Raw genomic sequence first — 9,480 nt, forward strand, 5'->3', positions numbered from 1 at the left:
ACCAGTATTTGTTAACAATAATGGATGCATCAACTAGATTTCCAGAGGCCATCCTGAGATGCAATATCACAGCTAAAAGAATCGCAGAAGAATCAATCTTTTTAAAGAGATACAGACTAGTAATAGAGATACAGTGAGATCAAGGTTCAAACTTCACATCCAAATTACTCACTATAAAGTCATAGGAATACAGCAATTCAAATCGACTGCATACCATCCAAAATTTCAAGGATCGCTAGAAAGGTGACATTAAACATTAAAGACCATGTTGAGGTTTTATGGTCAGGGTTATCCTGATGATTAGGGTAAGGGAATCCCATTTGTGCTTTATGTGATCACGGATGCTCCGTATTAACCCAGAGCAAATTCAATCCATTTCGAATTAGTTTCTGGGCATTAAGTGAGAGGGCCATTATAATTGATTAATGAGAAAATAGTAATTCAGAATGCAAAGGCCACACATTTGGACAATGTCTGAAATTTTAGGGAACGATTAAAAGCCATGGGGAGTTGGTTAGACAGCATTTAAAAGTAATGCAGCATGCAATAAAACAGGAAGCAGACAGGAAATCAAAATGTTGCAATTTTACAGGTATTACTGTTACTTCCAGGGATAGGTGAACCTTGAAAAGTAAGGTTTAGTTGACCTTACCAAATACAAAGGATATTGAGTGAGAGCAACTACTTGATTAGGACTCCAGACAGAAAGAACTCTCACAGTGTATGTCATGTGAATAGGCTCAAAATGTACTTTGACAGGGAAGGATTGCAAGAGGACAAGGTGGTAATGATTACGGCACAGAAGGAAGAACCAAGTTCAGAGGATTATGAATCGGACATTCCTCAAATTAAATTGGACAATGAGCTTCTTGTCTAAAATTGGGATACATCATTGAGTTACCTCCCTGAGAAAAATTGAAATGACCAGAAAGAGTTATTACTATCACATGGGGATATATGCAGATATTAACTTAGAAGTACTAACCTAATTGTGCACAATGCAGCGAGAGGAGATGCAGTTACGTTTAAGCAACATTCTTGCAGGGATAATTCTCTCAAGTTGGCACAGGTTCAGAGGTGATTACCAGCAACGTATATGAGAATTTTTTGGAGACATTTAAGGACAAAAATGCTGAACTGTTAAGCTGGAGTCTGTTGTTAACAGCCATTCAATTAGAAAATTGTGCACGAGGCAGGTTTGAAAACATGATTGCCAATGCATTGTTGAGACTTCAGGGACAAATGGAGGCACTCAAATAATGGGAGTATCACACACTGAATCTGGATGTAGTTGTGCACATTTGCATGTTTATAGCAAACGAATGTACATATGCATTTTAAAGTACGAACCACTATTTTTGGGAGTTTTGAAAACCGAAGCCATCTTTGGATATTGATGATTCAATTATATATCTGGGGAGCTGACACACAGGTTGTCTCTTTACAAGGTTATGTTGTCTTTGAATTGTTTTCAGAGAGGTTCTAAATGATCCAAGGTTCCAACATTTTTCAATTTTGAATGCTTCATTGGGGTCCTTTGTTTTTTACCTAACAGATAATGCCTCAGAAAGAAGGCTGCCAAGTCTTTTTAAAAATCTGGTGTAATCAAGAGGATGTGGCCAGCTCTCCGGCTGCACGGGTCAGTTCAGTTTGACGAGTTGAGTCAGGGTCACTGTTGAAACTGGACGCTCTGCCCCTCTTTCAGCCCTCTGACCTCGTAACCTATAAGCTTCTTTTTTGTATAATTTTTACTCTTTGTGGTCAGGGGTTTGTTTATTGGGATTGTTGTAAGTAATTTGGATCAGCATCATTAATTGGAGATTGCCTGTCAGTTTTGGATAGGATGAATTATTCAGGAACAGTGTTTTCAGTTCTTTGTGTTTCATTCCTTATTTTTGTAAATAAATTCTATTTATTTAAAAGTCGGCAGTCGGACCAGCTAACTCACTCTGGGAATATCCACTATACACTTAACCTCAACAAATGGCAACATTATGGTCTGGGCAACCCCCAATAAGAATGTTTTGAGGGGTTGGGCCTGCTGCATAACACTGTACAATAACCTTGATAATTAACAGTCATGAATTAATGAGTCATTGACAGAATGAATATGATAATGGCTTGGAGACAGAAAGGGCTGTGGCCAGTGACTGAGGAGACCTGAGGGCAGTACCATAATATCTCCCAGTCACAAGTATTCAGCCATCACTATTTCTAACAAATGGAATGAAATGCAATGCCGAGCAAGATAACAGATGGACTTTGTTACATGGAATGCTGAACAACAATGTGAATAGAACAGGATAATTTTAAATGTGATGTGCAAAATTATCTCTTATATATAGACTGTTTAATCACATGTTATACAGGTTGTTAAGATTGTTTCTAACTGGACGGGATATTCAGAAATAAAAACAGACACTGATAACAAAATGTGTTGGGTTACAGTGAGTTACAGCAGAGTAACAATGAGGATCGAGCTCATATCGAACTGGTACAGAGATGATGGGCTGCATGGCAACCACCTTTGCTGAAATTATTCAGAGAAATGTATTGAAGATGTTCAGAGACTGGGGAGACAAGTTTAGACATAAAACGCACAGACAATGTCATAATTAAAAAACTATTTCTATTTTTTACATCAAGTGTAGCTGTCTCTAAAATGGCCTTTACATCAAAATCACTTTGATGAGATCTGCGCATTTATTTTCAGAACTTTAAGAAGAACCAGACTACAGTGTAATACATGTGTCACTGGCACAAGTGATGGGAACAGGAATGGAGCATATTGTCCAAATACAACCGGGTTCAACATCCAGACCGATCATGAAAAAGCAAAATATTAGAGATAATGGAAATCTGAAACACAAATGCTAAATTATAGAGACGTGCAACAGTTGACGCAGGATCTGGGCAGGCAACAAGAGTTAACGTATCAAGTCTTAGATGAACCTGGTCTGAACAAGTTATGTTGGACTCAAAAAAGAGTTAATTCCATTTTTCTCTACTCTGATACTGCCTGAACTGTTTGGTTTCTCTCCAGCACTTTCAATTGTTGCAATGGCAGGAGATAGAGACTAACGGTGGGCACTTGCCTTTTGGACTGCATGCTTGTGCCCAGCTGTGTTCCACAGAGGTTGGTTCTTGGTTTTCATTGTTTGTCATTGATGTAAATGATTTGCCTGAGAATATCAAAGGCATGGTTCGTAAGTTTGCGGATGACACCAAAACTGGTGACATAGTGGAAAGTGAAGAAGGGTTTCTACGAATACAAAAGGATCTTGATGAAATGGGTCAATAGACTGACAAATAGCAGATAGAGTTCAAGCTGGATGAATGTGAAGTGCAGTCAATAGTGTGTGTTTGCTGCTGTCTGATGCACCAGGAGTGAGATGATTTTAATCCCCACCTCCTGGGTTCAAAACATGGCTATCCTTCGTGGCCTTTGAGAGGTCTTACCGTCTTGCTGTTAATGTAGCTGCACAATGTTTTTGGATTATCCTTAACCTTATCTGCACATGCTATCTCATATCTTCTTCTTGCTTTCCTGATTTCTCTCGAAGTCATGTCCCACACTCTTTATATTGACTAAGAGATTAAATTTGATTAAAGTTGTCCATATCTAAAGTAAGGTTTTCTTTGATTCTTGAATAAAATCTCAATAACTGTACTTGACCATTGCTCCTTAATATTACCAGCCTTACGCTACACTCTAACTGGAACATAATGCCTCTCAACTACCGTTGCCAGACTGTTGAACGCTTCCCACTTGTCAGACAGCGTTTTACCTGCTAACAGTCTACTCCAATCAAACTTGATAAGTCCTTGTCCCATGCCATTAACATTTTTGGTACTCCAATTTAAAAAAAAAGAAGCCTTATTCTTTTCCATACCCATTATGAAACTAATAGAGTTATGATTGCAATACCCAGAATATTCCCTCGTTTACTTCAATCACTTGCCCTGCCTCTTGCACAAAAGAAGGCATGGTTTTGCTCCTTCTCGATTAGAATCATCCGCATATTGATGAAGCATGTCTTCTTGAACATATTTGACAAATTCTTCACCAACCAACCCTTCCTTACATTGAAAAAAAAATGCAATTTTTTGCTTCAGAATTACAATATACTCTTGACTCTCTCGTTTTTCTTTTGTAATTGACGTGTTCTCCTCATATTCATAAACCTCTCTAACCATTGTACCATTTGTACTGCTACTTGGAATATCCCCCTTGCCGTCTCTATCAATATAACGTTTCCCTACATAGAATGAACAAATCTCCCTGCTAAGATATTCGTTGCTTTACAGTTTAGATTAGACCAATCCATTCTGAACAGGTCATTTCTTTCTAAAATAGATTCCAATTTCCCAAACATCTAAATCCCTCAACAACACAGTAGCTCTTCAGCCGTTGATTTTTCTCCTTTAACCCTTTGTTCCTTCCCAGCTGAGTTTGGCATTGGGAGTAAATCAGGAAGTATTGCTTTAAAGGTTTTTTTAAAAATACTCTACCTCACCTCTGAAGTTCACTCTGTATTGCTTTAATCTTTCCCTAAAAAATGTCATTCCTGCCAATATCACAATAATTTTTGGCTACTCAATCTCACCTTTAACAACGTGCTTGAAATGTTTCGAGACGTTTTTAATCCTAGCGCAGGGAAAGCAACAAACCCTCCTAAATTAACGGTCACATCCACAGAATCTCCTGTTGATGCCCCGATAGAAAAGTCCACTGAAGCAACAATTCTACTAAATCATCTCAAACGCTACTAAACATAAGAATAAGTCCAAGTGTCCAATAACTGATTGCTCTTCCATTTTCCTCAGAAAGACAATCCCCTTCTGCCATTCAAAAAACTGAAAATCATTTTGATAGAGGAATAGCCACAGGAGAATTTTGTACTACTTTCTTATCTTTCCTGACAGCCACACATCTATATGACTGATTTGCTGAATAGCATTACTTTCTAAATCTTCCAGCCATCCTCTCTGTCCCTTATATGTGACCTTAATAATATTGTACCGAAAGCAGCACTTTTTATGACACCTTATGTTAACTTTCATTACCTACAGACAGTAATGTTAAAATTGAAAAATATATACATATGCGTATCAAACATAGAAAAATTGAACGAAATCAGCAATTTAGCTAATTAAATGAATAATAATATTCGTCTTCGATAAACTCCGAGAAGAAAATAATCTCCCGAGCTGAAAATGTATAGGAAATTCCGGAAGGAAGGTATAATTCCTTAATTAAAAAAAGAGAAACTGATTAATTTTACAAAACAAAAAAAACAGTTCGCAGTGTAATAAAAGAAACCTTTTAAAACATAAATAGACTTATTCCTTTTTTTCATAAACCACCTTTAAAAAGTTATTTTTAAAACTATTCATTTGAAAGAAAATTGTGAGTTTGTTTTTGAATGTAAATAAAACAAAATACAAAATATAATGTTAAATTAATAAACTATAATATCAAATGCAAAAAAAGTAAATATTTAACTGCCTGCAATCCCAGGAGCAGCTGTAAGATCCATGCTGCTGTAAGAACATTTTTAATACTGTTTTTACAATATGAAGAAAACTGGGCGTATGTTTCAATAAAGTGTTTCCGATTCAAGGTGGACTTGCCGATACGATTTGAACTCATGCTTTGAGTCTATATGTAGAATTTGTTTGAATCTCATCACTCCAGCTCTTTGAATTTGTGTCTGTCTCCCTTTCAGAATGGCAGGCGGTGACCAGTGGGGTACTGCAGGGATCAGTGCTGGGACCGCAGCTTTTTACAATATATATTAATGATATAGAAAATGGTATTAATAGTAACATTAGCAAATTTGCTGATGATACAAAGCTGGGTGGCAGGGTGAAAAGTGAGGAGGATGTTTGGAGATTACAGGGTGACCCTGACAGGTTAGGTGAGTGGACAGATGCATGGCAGATGCAGTTTAATGTAGATAAATGTATGATTATCCACTTTGGTGGCAAGAACAGGAAGGCAGATTACTATCTAAATGGAGTCAAGTTAGGTAAAGGGGCAATACAAAGAGATTGTGGTGTTCTTGTACACCAGTCAATGAAGTCAAACATGCAGGTACAGCAGGTAGTGAAGAAAGCTAATAGAATGCTGACCTTCATAACAAGAAGGATTGATTATAGAAGCAAAGAGGTTCTTCTGTAGTTGTACAGGGCCCTGGTGAGACCACACCTGGAATATTGTATGCAGTCCTGGTCTCCAAATTTAAGAAAAGACATTCTGGCTGTTGAGGGAGTGCAGCATAGGTTCACGAGGTCAATTCCTGGAATGGTGGGACTATCTTATATTGAAAGATTGGAACGAATGGGCTTGTATACCCTTGAGTTTAGAAGACTGAGAGGGGATCTGATTGAGACATATAAGATTATTAAAGGATTGGACACTCTGGAGGCAGGAAACATGTTTCCGCTGATGGATGAGTCCCGAACCAGAGGACGCAGCTTAAAAATAAGGAGTAGGCCATTTCAGACAGAGATGAGGAGAAAGTTCTTCACCAAGAGAGTGGTGGCTGTGTGGAATACTCTTTTCCCAGAAGGCAGTGGAGGCCCAGTCTCTGGATTCGTTTAAGAAAGAGTTGGATAGTTATAGAGATAAGGCAAGAACAGGATACTGATTGACGATGATCAGCCATGATCATATTGAATGGTGGTGCAGGCTCTAAGGGCAGAATGGCTTACTCCTGCACCTATTGTCTAATGTCTATTGTAGACAGAAAGTTTCTTCAGCTCTCCCTAATGCAGGGAACGATACAATGAAAATTATCCAGGACCACGTAGAACACAAATGTTGCAGTGAAAGCCACCAAAACCTAATTCAATACTAATTACGTACAAGTTTAATTAATAAAACATACAGAGGCGCATAGTATAAAAGGAGAATTCAGCTCCATGTCCAAAATAAAATTTGTGGCTTCCTCGTAAAATAAAACCCAACTGCATCATGCTGCAAATTCACCAAAATAGGAAAAGCAAGACAATGGAATTCTCAATGCTTTCCCTGTGAACAACATCTGAAGAACAGGATTAAATCAAAGCTTAGATGTGAACTTCATAAACGACGATGATGAGAATAGGAGGGATGGAGTTTGGGGGTGAATGATAAATAATGTTGTGGATGACACAAAGATGAGCTGGTGGTTCACACTGAGGAGGAACGTGTGAGGGTACAGAAGGGTATAAACTGGTTGGTCGGGTGAACAGATCAATCTGATGAAATTTAACACTGATAGATGTGATACATTTCTGAAGTAACAAGCAACAGTGCACTCAAACTAAAGAAAGGCCAGATTTACTTGATTTCACTTTTAAGCAAAGAAGGTTGAGAGGTGATCCTGATGGAGGTGTTTAACACCATGAGGGGTCTAGACAGGGTGAACAGAGAGCAGGTCTTCCCCTTACTCCAAGGTCAATAATAAGGAAACACACTTTTAAAGTGAAAGTGGACTCACCATTAATCTGTAAACTGTAGAAAAACTTACTTATTTCGCAATGTGTTTGGTTTTAAAATATTTCACGGTTTATATTGCCTCCTGAAAAATGTGATGTTGAAGCAGATGTTTTGTTTTGTGATCCAGGTTCCCTGTTCCTCGTGCCTCAGTTTCACAGTCTGTTCATTGAAATAATACACTGTTTTTCCATTCAACTCGCCAATGTGGTCAAACAGAGACACATTTTCCCAACTATGATCCACAAATCAATATTTGCCCGTTCCCTTGGCATGCCTAGACCTTTTTAAAGACTTATATCCGCTTCACATTTTCCTTTTCTAACCTTTTCAATGTTTGTATTCGCCCACAATACATTCAAAACATTTTCCATAAAATATAGATTGTGGACACTTTCTAACAGAATTGATAATGTAATATTTTTACTCAATATTGAAACTATAAAATTGCAACAATGTTGTAGTGTTTTGTTGTCCCATCACCCAGTTCCCAGGCTGCAGTTGCAGCAAATAGTCATTAAACCTCAAATGAATTGCCAAGTCTTTACTTTTGATCTAAATTGTCATTTGTTTCTTTATTACGAAATAGGCATATTAATTATGAACTGTCTGTCTGACTACAACATTTTGATGTGGTTTACTCCAGGCAATTAGACATCAGGAGGTAAGAACAGGGATAGGCCATCTATGACAGTCCTGCTGTCATAATCAACAAGGCCTGACTGCTGTATTTTCTCCACACTGATGTCATGTTCCCTACACACAGATCAACCTGAATCTCTCTCAACCAAACCTCTTGACCCCTGTTACCACAGCCACCAACGGTGAATAAAATCCAAAGAACTGTAGATGGACCAATAGAAATTAGGAGTGGTGGTAGGAAATTCAACTGTGCAGTTATCCACATTAAACACCGTCTGCCAGATATAGCAATCTGCCTCATTTTCTAAACCTATCAATATTCAGCTGTAAACTCTTTAGCTCCTCATTACAGCCTATTTGAAAACTGAGTGGAATAACATCTGTGAATTTAGTTACTACACTCTGTCTCTCCTTCCAGGTCATTTAGGCAGATTGTAAACAATTGCGGTTTGAAACTGAACCCTCACTAGTTTCTGTTCTCCAGAGAAAGACCATTTATCTTGATGATCTGCTTTCTGTTAGTCAGCCAATCCTCCATCCAATTCAATACTCTACCCTTCACCCCTCAGATCTAACCTGCTAGATCAGTCCTTTACTTAGCACCTTGTTAAATGCCTCTGAAGTTTAGATATACAGCATTTGCTGGATCCCCATTCACCAGCTTGTTGGTTACATTCTCAAAGCACCCCAGCAGGTATGTCAAGTACAACCTGCCCACCATGCTGACATGGTGAATTCATCTTTGTTTTTCCAAGTGTTCAGTTATTTCCTACTTTATGGTTGACTGAAGAAACTTCCTCACTACAGAGGTTAAAGTCACTGGTCTATAGTTTGTGAATTTTTGCCTATCTCCTGTTTTGAGTACGTGTACCACATTATTACTTTCCCAATACTTCATACCGTTCCAGAATCCACGGATTTTTTGAATATCCTAACTCATAACGTCCACTATCTCTGCTGCTACCTCCTTTAATACGATAGACTGCAGGCCGAGGGTCTGAGCTGCCTATAATCCCATCAATGTATTGAATATCTTCTTCCTCGTCATCGTACTTCTATCGTGATCCTTTGCAGTTGTTTTAAATTTTGGGAAGAAATTATCTTGCACTGTGAAAACAGCAAGTTTTGGTTTTACCCTGCCATTTCTGAGTTTCTCAGTATTACTTCGCCATTTTCATCCTCTCAAAGGCCAACATTTACTTTCAGCATTCTGTTACTTTTTGTCTACTCGGAGAAGTGTTCTTTATTATTTGTTAAGTTTGCTACTCATTTTCCTTCGTAGCCATTTTGATTTTGTTCTTAGTAACTGTTTGCTGACAAGTAAAGTATTTTTCTTTAATTCAATAAATGATGAG

The 9,480-nt window shown here is 38.0% G+C and overlaps 1 long non-coding RNA gene across 2 annotated transcripts in view; it reads right to left on the reverse strand.

Annotated features, from left to right (window-relative positions):
* Positions 1 to 2,387: 2,387 nt before the first annotated feature.
* LOC140491278 (uncharacterized) overlaps positions 2,388 to 9,480 on the reverse strand; it is a 104,100-nt gene continuing 97,007 nt past the window's right edge. Inside the window, exon 5 of one of the 2 annotated variants that reach the window (XR_011963269.1) lies at positions 2,388 to 5,251. This is a non-coding gene — a long non-coding RNA (uncharacterized lncRNA). Of the gene's footprint in view, positions 5,252 to 7,514; positions 7,646 to 9,480 lie in introns of those variants that run through there. The other variant, XR_011963270.1, reaches the window with a different exon arrangement.

This window comes from Chiloscyllium punctatum, chromosome 19, assembly GCF_047496795.1.
Source record: "Chiloscyllium punctatum isolate Juve2018m chromosome 19, sChiPun1.3, whole genome shotgun sequence".
Lineage (NCBI taxonomy): Eukaryota > Metazoa > Chordata > Chondrichthyes > Orectolobiformes > Hemiscylliidae > Chiloscyllium > Chiloscyllium punctatum.